The sequence below is a fragment of the Schistocerca cancellata genome, chromosome 2, assembly GCF_023864275.1.
Source record: "Schistocerca cancellata isolate TAMUIC-IGC-003103 chromosome 2, iqSchCanc2.1, whole genome shotgun sequence".
NCBI classification, from domain to species: domain Eukaryota; kingdom Metazoa; phylum Arthropoda; class Insecta; order Orthoptera; family Acrididae; genus Schistocerca; species Schistocerca cancellata.
The window spans coordinates 838,598,898-838,616,684 of record NC_064627.1 but is presented as its reverse complement, the minus strand read 5'-3'; the positions used below and the strand labels follow the sequence as shown (position 1 = coordinate 838,616,684).

Genomic DNA, 17,787 nt, shown 5'->3' with positions numbered 1-17,787 from the left:
TTAATCTCCAGGGTGATTTATCATCCCTTTTAGGTGACAATGTCTCTATGGCTGATCGGGTTTTAAGTTTTATTCGCGCAAGCGGCTTTGATAGATCCATATAATTTTATTGCGTCACCCTCTTTTGTGCTGTATCGTTTAATTAGTTATGTGTTGTAATTCGACTCCACCCTAATCTTTTAGGCTGGAGGTTTTAACGTGTTGCAGAGTGGCTGGCTCATCCTTTTATTTTCGTGATCAGCCAGCCACGATCCTCTGCTGTACAGTTTTAATTCTTTCTACCTTTCTTCTCTATGTTGTTTTTGTTGCTGTGCTGCGTTTTCCATGTTGCTTTATTATTGACCTTGGTGCTTTTCTTCCCCTGGAATTTTTCTTTTAGTGCTTCGAATGACTAATGGATGGTTTCACTGTGCTCTGTGTGTTTATGAAACAAGAGACCGATGTCCTTTGCAGTTTGGTCCCTTTAATCTTTAAACAAACCAACCAACCAACCAACCTAAGATACGGCAGGACCATAGCATCTACCCCTGTCGAAATACTTACTGTCTCGCTCGCCGAGGTGCAAATATTATCTTCAATTGATAAGGACTAAGGGAGTTGTTATTAACATACCAAATTGCTGCTGCTGTATCATACATGCACAACACCAATATGGAGGTAGCCTTTCATTTGTGTTGAACAAAGGGCCATGCCATGATTGTGGATAATGAGGAAGTTGACAAGCTGGCTACGGTCGCAACGATGATTGGCCTATGAGAGCAATCTATCCCAGCAGATGATCTCATTGTAGTAGTTAGAGATATGGTCAAGTAGTGTATCTTCCTATATTTTGCTGAGCATCCGAAAGTTGTGCGCCAAAGATAATATTCATTTCCTGCCTGCGAGGATGCAATGTGCAAGGAGTTCGGAGATCTGCTGGTATTCTTTTATGGCGTAACTTTTCGGATACAGAGGAATTGTTAGCCATCGTGCGACATAGACGGAATAAAATCTCTTTTGCAATACTACATAAAATGAGTTGTAATTATTTTAAACTGTCTGGATTGTAGACGGTAGTAATAATAGTCATAACAACATTAGGCGAGGGAATAGCATACTATATTTTCTCAGCAATAAACTTCAAAGGTGATAGCGTATTTTCGGCGACTTCCGATTATGATTATCTTGACCCATCTTCATAACATTATTCAGTTTACTGGTCGGAAGGATCATTGGAAAGCGGATTTGCGGCTGCAACCTGCACTTTGGATCGAGCCGTGTTTGGGGGGAAATTTCCATTTAACTTCTTGTAATACAAAACTATGGTTTCTGGCCATCCGAAGTGATAGTGTTACACCTTGCACAACGTAACAGAATTCGAATCAAGAACACCTGCCTAGATGAGTAACTTAGAAGTAGATATCCTCGGTGTATGGTTCAAAATGGTTCAAATGGCTCTGAGCACTATGGGACTTAACAGCAGAGGTCATCAGTCCCCTAGAACTTAGAACTGCTTAAAACTAATGAACCTAGGGACATCACACACATCCATGCCCGAGGCGGGATTCGAACCTGCGACCGTAGCGGTCGCGCGGTTCCAGACTGAAGCGCCTAGAACCGCGTGGCCACTGCGGCGGCCCTCGGTGCATCGAAGCAGTTTAAATCATTTTACAAAGCCAGATCTTCCGGTCCAGATTATATACCAGTTAGGTTTCTTTCAGAGTATCAGAGTATGCTGATACAATAGCTTCATACTCAGCGATTATATACAGCTGCATGATCGAACAAAAATCCGTACCAAAACATTGAAAAGCTCCATCGGTCTCATCAATATACGAGAAATGGAATAGACGTAATCCACTGAATTACAGACCTATATCACTGACGTCAATTTGCAGTAGAAATTTGGGACACACCCTGTGTTCGAACATTATGTATTACCTCGAATAAAAGGATCTGTTATCGCATAGTCACCAAGGATTTAAAAAATCGTTTTTGTGAAAGTTATGAATGCAGTCGACATGGCTTCTGAAACTGATTTCATATTTCTAGTTTCCAGAAGGCTTTTGTGACCTTTCCGTACAAGTGGTTCGTAATCAAATTGAGTGCCTATGAAATATCACCTTAGTGCTGATTTACTGTCAGACAGGTCACATTTAGTTGTAATTGACGGAAACCCATCGAGTGAAACAGAAGTGTTATCTGGCGTTCCCCAAGAAACTGCTACGGCCCTCTGGCTGTTCCTGATCCATATAAATGATTTAGGAGACTCTATGAGTAGCCGTCTTAGATTGTTTGCAGATTACGCTACAAATGTCGTCAAAAGATCAGAACCAACTGCAAAATGATTTTGACAAGAAATTTGTATGGTGCGAGAAGCTGCAAGTGACCTTAAATAACAAAACGTGTGAGGTCATCCACATGAGAAATAAAACGAATCCGTCAAATCCCAGGATTCTAAAGACTACTAATTCAACTTAATACCTTGAAATTAAAATTCCGAACAATTCAAACTGGAACGATCTCCTAGATAACGCTGTATTCGGGGAACCAAAGACTTATTTTTGATGAACGCTTAGAAGATGCAACAAATTCACTGAAGAGAGTGCCTGCATTACGATTGTCTCTCCTCTGCCAGAGTACTGCTACGCGGTATGGGATCCTTACCAGATAGGACTGACGAAAGACATAGAAGTAGTTCAAAGAAGAGCAGCTGGTATTGTATTATTGTGAAATAAAGGAGAAAGTGTCAAGTATATGATAATAGGTCGGATGGCAGTCATTAAAACAAAGGTGCTGCTCCGAGACATTTTCACGAAATCTCGTTCCAACTTTCTCCTCGAATACGAAAATGCTCTGTTGACGCCCACCAGTATAGGTAGAAATGATTATTGTAATAAAATAAGAAAAATTAGAGTTCGTACGGAAAGATTTAAGCGTTTGTTTTTCACTTCTCGCTGTTAGAGAGTGGAACAGTAGAGAAACGGCGTGAGATTGGTTCGATAAACCCTCTATCAGCCACTTACGTGTGAGTTGAAAAGTTGTTTTGTAGATGTAGATAGCGAAAAGAATTCCGCGAGATACAGAAAAGCATTTTCGTAACATAAGATTTATATATTTCTTTGTAGTTGTGGCGACTTTATTTCTCGTATACAACAAAGCGTATGTGTAATACGTTACAGTTCTCAGAAGACGCACTGATACACGAGGAAGTTTTAAACGATAAAAATTGTACTGATATTCATTATAACTTGATTAAATATCAAACTGGTGCAAATAATTGAAGCTATTTCTTAAGTTGTGGTACTCATTCACAACACGATTAATTAATCACAGTGATTGTCAAAACGAAACCGTTTTAAACAAATGGGGAGCTACGATTAACTGCAAGAATACTAGGAAGCTTCTCTCATCTAAAAGAAAACAAAATCATACCACCCAGAATGAAATGCTGTTCAGTTGTATGAATAAGTACGGCTGAAAAGGAACGTCGAGCGCCTGCCGTAAACAGCGTCTTTTCGAGTGTCGTAGGATTGGTTGATTAACCGAATAATTCTGATTGGTAGACAATCGATGAAAGAAATATAATAAATCGCAAAAACCAAAAAGAGTCCTCCACAAAGGCCCTACTTAACGCTCCCCTACAGAGGACATATGTAAGACGAGTAACAGCTGACATAGAAGCACACAATCAGTCCCTGGTACCACGTGGAGTCCATTAACTGGGTGAAAACAAAATTTAACAGTAAGAAACTTGAAGCAGCAAAAAACCGTAGTAATAGCCATGCGTGTTAAGCGACACTTGCACGAGGGGGAGGCCCGTCAGATTAATGACGAGCGTCGGGGTATCGTGCGGCTTGGATGTGATTTTATGCTGTTTTCCACATCTCACTAGGTGAATACGGAGGTGGAACTTATAGCAGAAGAATCCAAAAAAAGTTACATGCACTACAAAAGAAAGGCAATAAACAGGAAGTTAACAACTATAGAGGAATTTCTTTCCTACCAGTTGCATGCAAAATATTGTCCGAATTTCTACTGAACAGAGCAGAAACAACACTGGACAATCATTTAAGTGAATATCAATATAGTTTTAGGAAAGGCAGACAATGTTCTGAATAAATATTTAACGTGAAGTCAATCATTCACCATAGATTACGGAATTCAAAAGATATTGTAGTTTGTTTCAGAAATGCCTTTGATTCCCTTGAGAGAAAAACTAAAGATAAAATAATCAGAGAATTTGGTTTACAGTCTAAATTAAGAAAGATAATTCCTGAAATACTTACACAGTACCTAAAGCGAAATTTATGGAAGCGAGATCTTACCCCTTCGAAATAAAAACAAGATATATAGCAAGGTGATGGCCTACTCAAGATTATTTTTGATTGTGTCCTAGAAAAACAGTGAGAGTTTGGGGCGAAAAATTGACTGAATATAAAAAAGTTCCTCAATAATATCGGGAAGAGGGAAAAAATATTGGAATAAATTGTCTCTCTTTTGCATATGACTTTGCTATACTTCCCAAAAATGTAACCTCTGGTGTAATACAAATCCGTCTTTTAGAAAAAGTAGCCAGTAGAATGGCTTAATAATTTTTATAAGAAAAAAAGAAAAAAAAAGATTGTTAACAAATTTCTGGAGAGAGATATTGGTCAAATAGAGGAGGTTAAATAATTTAAGTATCTGAACGACATAATAAAAAAAAATGACTTGGAGAAAGCCGCTATTGAGGAAAGGATACACAAAATGGGAAAGTTATACGATATAACGAAAGACCTTTACAATAAAAATGACTGTCTAGGGATGCAAAAATAGAGCATTACGATAAAGTAGTGAAGCCAGAGCGACTATATGGAAGCGAATGCCTAGCATTAAACTCTAATACAGATAAATTAGAAGTACTAGAAGGAGAATAAAAGGGGGAGAAAAAGGTACACGAAAAGATATGGGAGGTTTGAAATTACGAAGTGATGATAAAATTTATCAGAACACAGAAAGCATATCAGAAGTAATTAGATAAAGAAGACGGGAATTTTTGGATATCTATACCGAATTCAAGTGCTTAGATTAGCCAAAAAGAAATTGATCCATGATGTAAAAAAGGATCGGTTAAAAATAAAAGATAAAGAAAAAACTGAAAGAGGTGTGTATAAAAAAAGTATTGAACATGGATGTATTCCCGTGTAGATGAGTGAAAAACGAAACAGCTGGACAGAAGTGTCCAGACAACAGGGAGAAGAAGCATAGTGAGCAGGTGCAAGAGTACTGGAAGAAAAGGAAAGAACGACAAATAAGAAACTGAATTTGGCATGTGGTCGTTAGTTAGCCCATACGAGATGAAATATAAATGTTAAACTGTCATCAACTCAAAAGTTTGTTAGAACACCACCGTGCTTTAGTAGCATATTGACTGTCACGTGAGCCAGTGTTGTCTCACAGTTACACGGGATGTGACACCACGAAAGCTATATTTGGTTCACGTATCAGAGCTGAAACGTTTCTGTGGCGTTATAATGTGGATGGACTTGGTAAAAATGCCAAATTTAGTTTGCTGTTGGGTCAAGTCGATGCATTACTCTAACAAGGTTAGCTCCATTACGTCGCGTAATCGGTTTGAAATACTCTTCAGACTATTTCATGCTTTTAGTAATGAAACTGGACTTGAAGGGGATAGACTCCACAAAGTCCAACCTCTCTTAGATCTGATAGTACCAAAATTCAAGGACACGATTTGTCCTCAAGAGGAAATTTATATTAATGAGACAATTATCCCGTTTAGAGGATCTGTCTTTTCGACAATTTGTACGCAACAAAATGCATAAGTATGGGGTGAAAGTCTTCAAACTTTGCCTTCCATCTAGCTATACATGGAATCTCAAAGACTAAGCTGGTAAGGAAGCAACTACAGGTGTTTGTGTTCCACAAAAAGTAGTTATGGAGTTACTAGACCCTTTGTTGAACAATGGGAGCACACTGTATTGTGACATTTGGTATAGTACTGTACTGTTGGCTACAGAACTAATGAATACTTCTACCCACCTCGATGATACTCTTAGGACTAACAGAAAAGGTAACCCACAAACTGTAATGTCGGCAAAACTGAAAAAAGGGCAAACAGTATGTTCACAGACCAATCCAAAAACCTCCGTGATCAAATGGAAAGATAAATGGGATAAATGATGACTAACTGAAACCCTCAGCTGCCGACAGGTGTTGTTGATTTACCTAGATGTGGACAGCTGAAAACGTGTGCCCCGACCGGGACTCGAACCCGGGATCTCCTGCTTACATAGCAGACGCTCTATCCATCTGAGCCACCGAGGACACAGATGATTAGCGCGACTGCAGGGACTTATCCCTTGTAAGCAGGAGATCCCGGGTTCGAGTCCCGGTAGGGGCACACATTTTCAGCTGTCCACGTCGAGGTAAATCAACAACACCTGTCGGCAGCTGTGGGTTTCAGTTAGTCATCATTTATCATTTATTCCAGGGAAAAGCTGCACGGTCATCAACAGTATTCTGTTCTTTCGAGAACAGTTACTGTCTTCGTATACATAGATAAATGGGATGTTTTGGTGATTTCTACCAAATATAACGATGGTATGGTGCCTGTAAAACGTAAACATGCTGTGGCAGTTTTGAAACCCAAAGCAGTCGTGGTCTACAATGCCGCCAAGTCGTTTATTGATGTATCCGATCAGATGTGCTCTACTGAACGACACTTCGGCTTACGGTTAAATGTTACAGAAAGATCATTTTTGAAATCCTTTGTGGAACATCTGTTGTGTATGCTCAAGTGTTGACAACTTGGCAAACAAAGGATCCAAGTGTCGCATACAAATAATTCTTTTCAGGGAGCGCTTTACTGCTATTGAGTGGCAAAGATCCACAACCACGAGAGGGACCAAAGCAGGGTAGTCGAAGAAGATGTTCGGGCTGTTATAAGCGCCTGCGAAAAACAGAAGGAAGAAAGGATACGGCTAAGAAAGTGAAGAGGATGTGCAAAAAATGCAATAAATGTGACAGTTTTATGCGCAACAAGTGTTTTAGTGACATTCACAATGCTGTATTGAAAAAGCAGCATATTATAAGATCTTTATTCATGACCATTATTGTCAGACCAAGTAAAAGAAATTGTAAATAATATTATAAGCCTATGTAGCGAATATAATCAGATAAACTAAATGTTTCAATCATTTCTTGAAAAACGATTTTTATGCCTATTGTGGTTTTAAATCATGTGAGCCACATGTGGCTCATGTGGCCACAGATTATAATTGTGTTAAAATGTTGTCGTTGAGCCACGTGAACCATATAAGGCTCACGCCTGTTATCCGTCTGGATCAGTCATAAATTGATATTTTGTCAAGCAACTTAATTCTACATGTTCAAAAGAAGACTTCTGATGCAAAAAATCAATTTGGATTCAGAAATAATATTCGTGATTAAAACATGCCATAGCAACGCGTGGCCCAAATTTCATTTTGTTAGTCGATGTGCTAGGTACGATCCTCATGAGAGGTGCTTTGGCCTAGCCTTCCTCCGACCTTTGAACTGCCAAACCAATTAGAGGGGCTTCCCGAGCCCGGTGCGACTTGGCGCTTTTAATATTAACGAATCTTTGGCATAGGTAAAAGAAGCAATAAGTGAGGAAAACCAATCCCTAACACCGACTTGGGACAATATCCCGAAACTCTGGATTGTAATCTGGCACTTCCCCACTGAGCAACCGAGCTACAAGAATTTCACCGTAGACTGAGTGATGAAAGGAAAGCTTCGAAAACACTAATTAGCAGAAGGTGAACGATGGTAGGACGTGAGTGAAGACACCAGAGAACAACTTCCATCGAACTGGAAAGGCCAAAGAGGGGAAAAAAAGTACGGGAAGACAGAGATAGAAATGCATGCAACAGATACTTCAGGATATATTTTTTTATTTATCTGGCCATCTTCCGCAGCAGCTACATAATCTATTATTATTGTTTTTCACGTCTTACGCTTACTGACATTATAGAGCATTTTACACTAGACGCATTTTGTTTTTATTTTCAAATCATCTTCTGTGATTGTTCTGGAAATACGTTCACATAACATGGTTGTACATTTTGGTCTTTGTAGATTAAAAACAGTATTTCTCTTTACAGTTGGCGTGCAATTTACTTACTGTTTTTCTGTCTCTTGATTGCATATTCTGCAAAGCACTGAGTTTTATCTTTGTTGTTAGCTGACGCTGAGGTCGGAAAAATCTTGTTTGTGCATTCAATTTTGGGATTTTTTCGCCTTTTTTGAAACCATTTTCTTTTACACTACGTTGGCGTTATTTCCAGGACTTGATAGAAAAATGGTTCAAATGGCTCTGAGCACTATGGGACTCAACTTCTGAGGTCATCAGTCCCCTAGAACTTAGAACTACTTAAACCTAACTAACCTAACGACATCACACACATCCATGCCCGAGGCAGGATTCGAACCTGCGACTGTAGCGGTCTCGCGGTTCCAGACTGTAGCGCCTGGAACAGCTCGGCCACTCTGGCCCTCACTTGGTAGAACTTCTTAATATAATTAGAACTGCACTTGTGATCTGGACGCTGCTTAGTATTCATTTGTTTTCTGTGAAGACTGTGAGTGTTACAAAGCTATGAATGCATTTCTTTTATTCCTGTGTGTACTTGTTTGTGTGTGTACATGTGTATGTGTGGTAATATGGTGTCTTATGTGTTCAGCAAAGGTGTGAGTGGAAGGGAGGGGGGGGGGGTGAGAATAATGGGTTGAGATTTGGGGTGGGGGGTAGGATAGTGCTTATAAGGAAAGCAATTGGGGAAGATGATGTTGGTGAATGAGAACTGACTGGGGTGGGGAGAGGATTGTAGTAAGTTGGTGGCATATATAGGGCTGTGGTCATTGTACGTTAATACAGCAGGCACTATACTCCTACATGTGTCACCCACTTACTACCACAGAATCCCCCCCACCACCACCCACCACCACCACCACCACCACCACCACCACAGTCAATCCCATTTACCACTGCTGCATCCTCCCAGTTGCTTTCCCTACAAACACTATACCACCGCCCCCCCCAATCCCTACCCCCCATCCCCACCCCCACCCCACCCAGAAAGAACTCGAAGTCGAACCGTTACTTTCGGCCCCCCTCCACTCACATCTTTGCTGATCATATAAGGCATCATCACTAGTGAATACTTACTCATTTACACCCACACGCACACACACGTACATACATACATACCTACACACACACACACACACACACACACACACACACACACACACACACTCACACACACATGACTTCAAAAAGAATTACAATTGGCAACGCTCACAAACCACACAGAAAACAAGTAAAGAAACACAAACGTTGTGCTGAGTAGTGAACACATTCTAAAAAGTGAGGTGAAGTGGTTTCCAAAGAGATGAAAAACTGACATGCGTGAATTTACAACCAAGTTTCTTTCAATTGTAGCCTCCAGTAGCAACGAAGGAATAGGCAGCAGTTTACAGAATATGTAAACGAGAGGCAGAAAAACTGTAACTAAATTGCACATCAACTTTACAAATAAATAATATTTTAATCTATAAATACCAAAATGTACAAACATTGTTGTTTTTGTTGTGGTCTTCAGTCCTGAGACTGGTTTGATATAGCTCACCATGCCACTCTATCCAGTGCAAGCTTCTTCATCTCCCAGTACCTACTGCAACCTACATCCTTCTGAATCTGCCTAGTGTATTCATCTCTTGGTCTCCCTCTACGATTTTTACCCTCCACGCTGCCCTCCAATACTAAATTGGTGATCCCTTGACGCCTCAGAACATGCCCTACCAACTGGTCCCTTATTCTTTTCAAATTGTGCCACAAACTCCTCTTCTCCCCTATTCTATTCAATTCCTCCTCATTAGTTACGTGATCTATCCATCTAATCTTCAGCGTTCTTCTGTAGCATCACATTTCGAAAGCTTCTATTCTCTTCTTGTCCAGACTATTTATCGTCCATGTTTCACTTCCATACATGGCTACACTCCATACAAATACTTTCAGAAACGTTTTCCTGACACTTAAATCTATACTCGATGTTAACAAATTCCTCTTCTTCAGAAACGTTTTCCTTGCCATTGCCAGTCTACATTTTATATCCTCTCTGCTTCGACCATCATCAGTTATTTTGCTCCCCAAATAGCAAAACTCTTTTACTACTTTAAGTGTCTCATTTCCTAATCTAATTCCCTCAGCATCACCTGAATTAATTGACTACATTCCTTTATCCTCGTTTTGCTTTTGTTGATGTTCATCTTATATCCTCCTTTCAAGACATTGACCACCCGTTCAACTGCTCTTCCAAGTCCTTTGCTGTCTCTGACATAATTACAATGTCATCGGCGAACCTCAAAGTTTTTATTTCTTCTCCATGGATTTTAATACCTCCTCCGAATTTTTCTTTTGTTTCATTTACTGCTTGCTCAATATACAGATTGAATAACGTCGGGGAAAGGCTACTCCCCTGTCTCACTCCCTTCCCCACCACTGCTTCCCTTTCATGCCCTCGACTCTTATAACTGCCATCTGGTTTCTGTACAAATTGTAAATAGCCTTTCCTTTCGTTCCCTTTATTTTATCCCTGACACCCTTAGAATTTGATAGAGAGTATTCCAGTCAACATTGTCAAAAGCTTTCTCTAAGTCTACAAATGCTAGAAACGTAGGTTTGCCTTTCCGTAATCTTTCTTCTAAGATAAGGCGTAAGGTCAGTATTGCCTCACGTGTTCCAACATTTCTACGGAATCCAAACTGACCTTCCCCGAGGTCGGCTTCTACCAGTTTTTCCATTCGTCTGTAAAGAATTCGCGTTAGTATTTTGCAGCTGTGACTTATTAAACTGATAGTTCGGTAATTTTCACATCTGTCAACACCTGCCTTCCTTGGGATTGGAAGTATTATATTCTTCTTGAAGTCTGAGTGTATATCGCCTGTCTCATACATCTTGCTCACCAGATGGTAGAGTTTTGTCATAACTGGCTCTCACAAGGCCGTCAGTAGTTCTAATGGAATGTTATGTACTCCCGGGGCCTTGTTTCGACTCAGGCCTTTCAGTGCTCTGTCAAACTCTTCATGCAGTATTGTATCTCCGATTTCATCCTCATCTACATCCTCTTCCATTTCCATAATATTGTCCTCAAGTACATTGCCCTTGTATAGACTCTCTATATACTCCTTCCACCTTTCTGCTTTCCCTTCTTTGCTTAGAACTGGGTTTCCTTCTGAGCTCTTGATATTCATACAAGTGGTTCTCTTTTCTCCAAAGGACTCTTTAATTTTCCTGTAGGCAGTATCTATCTTACCCCTAGTGAGATAAGCCTCTACATCCTTACATTTGTCCTCTAGCCATCCCTGCTTAGCCATTTTGTACTTCCTGCCGATCTCATTTTTGAGACGTTTGTATCCTTTTTGCCTGATTCATTTACTGCATTTTTATATTTTCTCCTTTCATCAATTAAATTCAATATTTCTTCTGTTACCCAAGGATTTCTACTAGCCCTCGTCTTTTTACCTACTTGATCCTCTGCCTCCTTCACTACTTCATCCCTCAAAGCTACCCATTCTTCTTCTACTGTATTTGTTTGCCCCATTCCTGTCAATTGTTCCCTTATGCTCTCCCTGAAACACTGTACAACCTCTGGTTCTTTCAGTTTATCCAGGTCCCATCTCCTTAAATTCTCACCTTTTTGCAGTTTCTTCAGTTTTAATCTACAGTTCATAATCAATAGATTGTGGTCAGAGTCCACATCTGCTCCTGGAAATGTCTTACAATTTAAAACCTGCTTCCTAAATCTCTGTCTTACCATTCTATAATCTATCTGATACCTTTTAGTATCTCCAGGGTTCTTCCATGTATACAACCTTCTTTCATGATTCTTGAACCAAGTGTTAGCTATGATTAATTATTATGTAATCATATTTCCAGAATGGTAACAGAAAATGCTTCATTAAATAAAAGTGAAACGTGTCTGGTGTAAATTACTTTTTAATTAATTGCAGTAAGCTTAAAACAGAAAAAGCGATAATAATTGAAATTAAAGACATTAAGTGAGGCACTGCTCTGTGTGAGAAGAAGAAATCGGCATAGGAGAGGAAATCTTAGAGGGCCAAATCTTAGCAGTCGGAAGACCGATGACAAAGGAAAGTCTCTACAACACAATTTATAATAAATCACTCACCACAGAGATATAGGAATGAGCAATATAAAGACGACGTCATTAAGCATCGTGTGCTACAGGCGCATCCAGTTGCTAACAGCATGGGCAACTATTTTTATGTTCATAGAACTTATTCTCAAACAAAGCGACATGACATATCGTTTTTCTAACGATAAGAACTTATTCGCGTTGTGCTACTAATTTTCGGAGAAGATGGACAAAATCCACATCAGTTCGGAGGTCTCTGTCAACTGTAACCGTTTTAGAACATCCACTGAAACAAGGTAAAGAAATGAAAAATTAAACTTATCTCCATCTTCTTTCAACCTGAATTATGAAGGCTGCCTTTAAAATAGGTGACGTAAGCGTATGGAGGTGGCAAATAAATTTTGCCGTATACTGTTAACTGAACCTAACGTGGTTCTAGCTAACGCCATCATTCTTCATCATAGGCAAAACATCGTAACGGATGTAGCCCATTCCAGGAAATGTTTCATGTTATTTGTTAACGAGGAGCTATCCTTTTTCGTACAAGGAATGACGGCAAGTGTTTGACGTCCACTTTTCTGCAAGAATAATCCTAGTACTATCTGGATATAGTTTCGAAAAGCCACAGGAAATTTAATTTAGCTTACACGCAAGCGGAATAATATAAACTAATAAAATTTTCTTGAGCATCCAGTAGCATCTAAAGATCGCAGAAGCTTTCGGACGAACGCTGCTTGGCCATTGTCGAGAGATTACTCTCACCATCTGACACTGGCCGAGCAGTATTCATCCGGATGTTCGTGGATATTTAACCTCTTAACGTCGGTTAACGGTCATAATCTCGTTGCTTCATAATACAACCATAAATATTTTAAAAAATAAACTCTTTCTATATTTTATGCACATGTCATCAGTTTTGATTCCTCGGTGTAGACTGTATCAGCTGCTTAATACAAGACGAATTGGACGACACATTTGGGAGAATGTCTGTCTGGTGTGCTGGTGGTTCATATACAAGACTTGCCAAATTAATATGTCGAATCTAGTGGACTAGAACAAAACTACAGCTCTCGATACTTGCTCAATATGTACATCTGCAGTTAAGTGACAACTCTGGAATTCAAATTAAGTGCCTAGTAGAGGGTTCAACGAACCATCTTCGTGCTATTTTTCTACCGTTCCACTCTCGAACAGAGCGGAAAATCGAACACCTAAATCTTTCTGTGTGAGCTCTGATTCCTTTTATTTTTTTACAATAGTGTTTGCTCCCTATGTTGGGATGTGCCAACAAAATAGTTCCCCATTCTGAGGAGAAAGTTGGTGATTGAAATATCGTGAGAAGATTCTGTCACAATGAAAATCCTCTTCGTTTCAATGACAGATACCCAAAAGCATGAGCTTATTTCAAATGACAGTATGATCTAAATCCCTCCGTCCTTGCCTGACTTCACTAAAGCCCAGGACTCCCGGCAGAGGTTTCCTCGAGCGACACCCTAGGCTTTTTATTGTCTCTTCTTTATTCGCCTTGTTTTATATTTCCTATACAAAAAATCGCTGTCGAGTATTCCACTCACAAAACCAGAGCTGAAGGCTGGCTATATAGAGTTTCCTTGTTAGTCGGCTTCCTTCACATCTTTGGTTATTTGTCGACATATTCTTCGGCTTGCTTTGTCGTTATGTTGTATGCAGTACCTACACCGCAAACGCCGCAGCCGGAACAGAATCTGCGTCCAGCCGTCCAACTTTCTCCCGAGCTTTACTGCCTGTTACACGGTTCCATTTCTAGAGAGAACAGAGATGCAAGAAGGGCTACCTATGAATAAGAAGTCAATACAGGAACTGGTAGGCAATGGCTGCTTTCCCAGATAGCTTTGCTACTCGTTGCCCAGTGGGTCAGTCGTCATTAACCAGAAGAAATGAATGTGGCATCTTCTCACTTTACCACGCTTTGGAGCGCTTTCCAACACGATTAAAATCACAAAGACGATGTCACCGTAATAACAGTGCTGTGGTCAGTGTAACCTACAGGCATTTTTTTAAAAAACAGTTGGAAGTAGGTATTAGTACAGTTATGTCATTCTGACTTGTGCATTCGATCTACGTTTTAGGCACCTGATTCTCCGTCATTATAAAACCTAGAACTTTGTTCTGCATCTCTCTTTTTGTTGGATCGAATTCGGTCTTTCTACAATTTTGTTTGAAATGTGATGACTTTCGATATACCTCTGTTTAAGCATTCAAGCGAAACAATGCAGATTATAATTTTGGACAGATGTAACTGATATTTCCATTTCGCTCACGCGACACAAAATTATTGAGCCTTGTGCCAAAATCGTTCTTCCTACTTTTCTTCTAGTGAGAATCCTTCGCTCTGCAGTGGAGTGAGTATTGTAAGGAAACTGTCTGAAAGGCTAAAATTGTGCGATTAATAAGTGCTCGAGTTCGGAATGAGTAACGCGCTTTCTTACCTTAGTCGAGAACAGCAATGGCTTCGGAAGTAAAAGTTACTTGTTCGAATGGCAATTTTAGACTGCAAGATCACTCGATGATATTAGCTGGAATGTAATTACAGCTGCTGTAGATAATTGTTCGGCAACTGAAACTATTCAACAATTGGAGCTGGTCGGCAACTGGAGTAAGGAAAAGTGAAAACTTCAATCTTATACTCAATAACCATAATGAAACTCTACAATGTCTGTGACTCGCATTATGGATGAGCGGTTGTCAGATCTCCATGTGACCAGTGAGATTTGAATTTTCACATTTTCCTTGAACCGTTCAGGTAAATGAGAGAACAGTTTATTTGAATTCGCTGCAGCCAGTTTACTTTCAATCCTCTCCCTCCTTTTCTCGTCCCTGTTAGTAGTTCTCATCTAATGGTCTCGAAAGGAAGGTAAAGGTTTAACGTCCCGTCGACACTGACGTCATTAGAGATCGGACACGATCAAGATGGGGAAGGATGTGAAAGGAAATCGACCTTCCCCTTTTGAAAGCGCCATGCCGGTATTAGCCGTAAGTAGTTGCGGTAAGCCCAGAAAAGTAAAGTCTGATCACACGAACCGTGCAAATTGCCCAAAACTGTTCCTTCTGCTGTTACCTGAGCTCGATTACTAACACTAGATCTATGATTTTCTCTTAAGAACTCTCTGCAAAGTGTCAGTGAAGCACACTGAAGATGTGTAGCAATGTTAAGTACTATTACATTTTTATGTCGATTTTTACAAAAACGTAAGTTAGTAACTAAAATACCGACACTGTCAGAAGAATCGCGGAAAAGTATTTACGGGTAACGAAGTATATAGTAACAGTCTGTACGCATCAAATAAAATTGGCGTCCAACATAAAAACCCCTACCACAGAAAGGTAGTTGCTATATAGGTGGCGCACTTTAAACCTTGCAACTAAACTCAACACAAGGCAGTAGTTCACTAAAACACAAATTTGGCAACACATTAAATAATAATCAATAATCATTTATTAGAATAATAAAAACACAAACACTCATCTTTTCTTTGATGATTTGGTATGACACTGAAGTAAAAGTAATGAATAGTGATTTAACCTGCTCATCAAACACTGGCTAACTAATCTAACAGCTGTACAGTCTGGACTGCTCTCAGATAGTTTATAGTTCAAACTAAAATAACGAGAAACACTTAGCACCCTGCATTAGCTGTTCGATGATAACTTGTTGATAGCGGCTGGGCTGTAACTGTGGCAGCTGTAAATAACTATTCAGCAACTGGAACTTCAAAAATGGTTCAAATGACTGCGAGCACTATGGGATTTAATATCTGAGGTCATGAGTCCCCTAGAACTTAGAACTACTTAAATCTAACTAACCTAAGTACATCACACACAACCATGCCTGAGGCAGAATTCGAACCTGCAACCGTATCGGTCGCGTGGTTCCAGACTGAGGCGCCTAGAACCGCTCGGCCACACCGGCCGGCGCAACTGGAACTGTTCAGCAGCTTGAGCTGATGGGAAATTATAGCTGGCAGGCATCTGAAGCTGGCTGGCATCTGGAACTGGTTCGCAAGTGGAATTGGTTAGCAACTGGAGCTGATAAGCAACTGTAGCTGACCAGCAATTGGGACTGGTTGGCACCTATAACGGTTGGCTACTAGATCTGGTCAGTTGCCTGAGGTGGCCTGCAACTGGAGCTATTTGGCAACCACAGTTTGTCTCCATCTGGAAGTAATTTGCAACTGAAGTTGATGAGCAGTTGGAGGTTATTGGCAACTGTAGCTGATCAGCACATGCTGCTTATCACTGCCTGGTGGTCAGCAGCTGGAAACAGTCAGCAACTGGAACTGGTTGGCAACTGGAGCTATTTGACAACCACAGCTGTTTGGCAAATGGGACTGATTGGCTACTGGAGATGGTTGCCAACTGGACCTGGTCAGCACCTGGGGCTGGTTGGCAACTGGAGCAGGTCAGCAACTGGAACTAGTTGACACATGGAACTGGACAGCAACCAGAACTGGTCAGTAACTTGAGCTAGCTTGAAACAGGAACTGGTCAGCACCGGGAGCTGTTGATAACTGGAGCTGGTTGGCAACTTGAATTCTTTGGCAGCTGGAACTGGCCAGCAGATGAAGCAAGTGGATCTGACTGTCACCTCCAGCTGGCTGGCAAGTGGAGCTGGATGGCAACTGGAGCTGTTCAGTTACCAGAGCTGGTTGGCAACTGGAACTGGTTGGCAGCTTAAGTTTATTGGCAACTGGAGTTGGTTGGTAACTGGAACTGTTCGGCAACTGGAGCTGGCCGACAACTGGCACTAGTTGGCTCCAGGAGCAGTCAGCAACTGGAACTGCTTGGCAACTGGATCTGTTCAGCAACTGAAATTAGACAGTAACTAGAGCTGGTCGGCAACTGGAGCTGATCAGTAACTGGAATGGGTTAGGATCTGGAGCTGGTCAGCAGCTGCGACTAATCAGCAATTGAAACTGGTCAAAGCGTGGAAGTTATTGGCGACTGGAGCTTTTTGGCAACTGTAACTATGTAGTAGTTGGAACCTGGTCAGCAACTGGAGCTGGTCCACAACTGGAACTCGGCAACAAACAGAGCTGGATGGCAAATGGAACTGATCAACAGCTGGAACTGGTAAGCAACTGAAGCTGGCTGGCAACTGGAACTGTTCGACAACTGGAGCTGGTTGACAACTGGCACTAGTTGGTTCCTGGAGCGGTTAGCAACTGGAGGTGGTCAACAACTGCAACTGGTCGGCACCTGGAGCTGGTCGGTAACTGGAGCCAGTCATTAACTGGAGCTGGTCAGCAGCTGGAGCTGGTCGACAACTGGAACAGTCGACAACTGGAGCGTTTGGCAAGCGATGACCTGCGACAACTGGAGCTGCGGCCAAGTGAAGATGTGTCTCTTTTATCCATGCATGGTGGAACATCGTCCACCTGTAATATGATTTGTGAATGTAGGAATCAGTCCCTCGCGTCAGCGTCCTTTGCGGTAGCTGACAGAACTATCGGCGGATGCAGAGTACTATTTGTAAGTCCTGTGGCAGAGGCAGAAGTTATTCACATGCTCGGTTTACACGGAAGTGACGTGAGTCTTAAGCGTAATAAGGTTCCTATAATGCGCCACT

At 40.9% G+C, this 17,787-nt stretch overlaps 1 non-coding gene across 1 annotated transcript; it reads right to left on the bottom strand.

The window, feature by feature from the left end:
* Positions 1-6,232: 6,232 nt before the first annotated feature.
* On the bottom strand, positions 6,233-6,306 carry Trnat-ugu (transfer RNA threonine (anticodon UGU)). Its single transcript has one exon. It is a non-coding gene; the product is annotated as a tRNA-Thr (tRNA).
* Between the last annotated feature and the right edge of the window lie 11,481 nt (positions 6,307-17,787).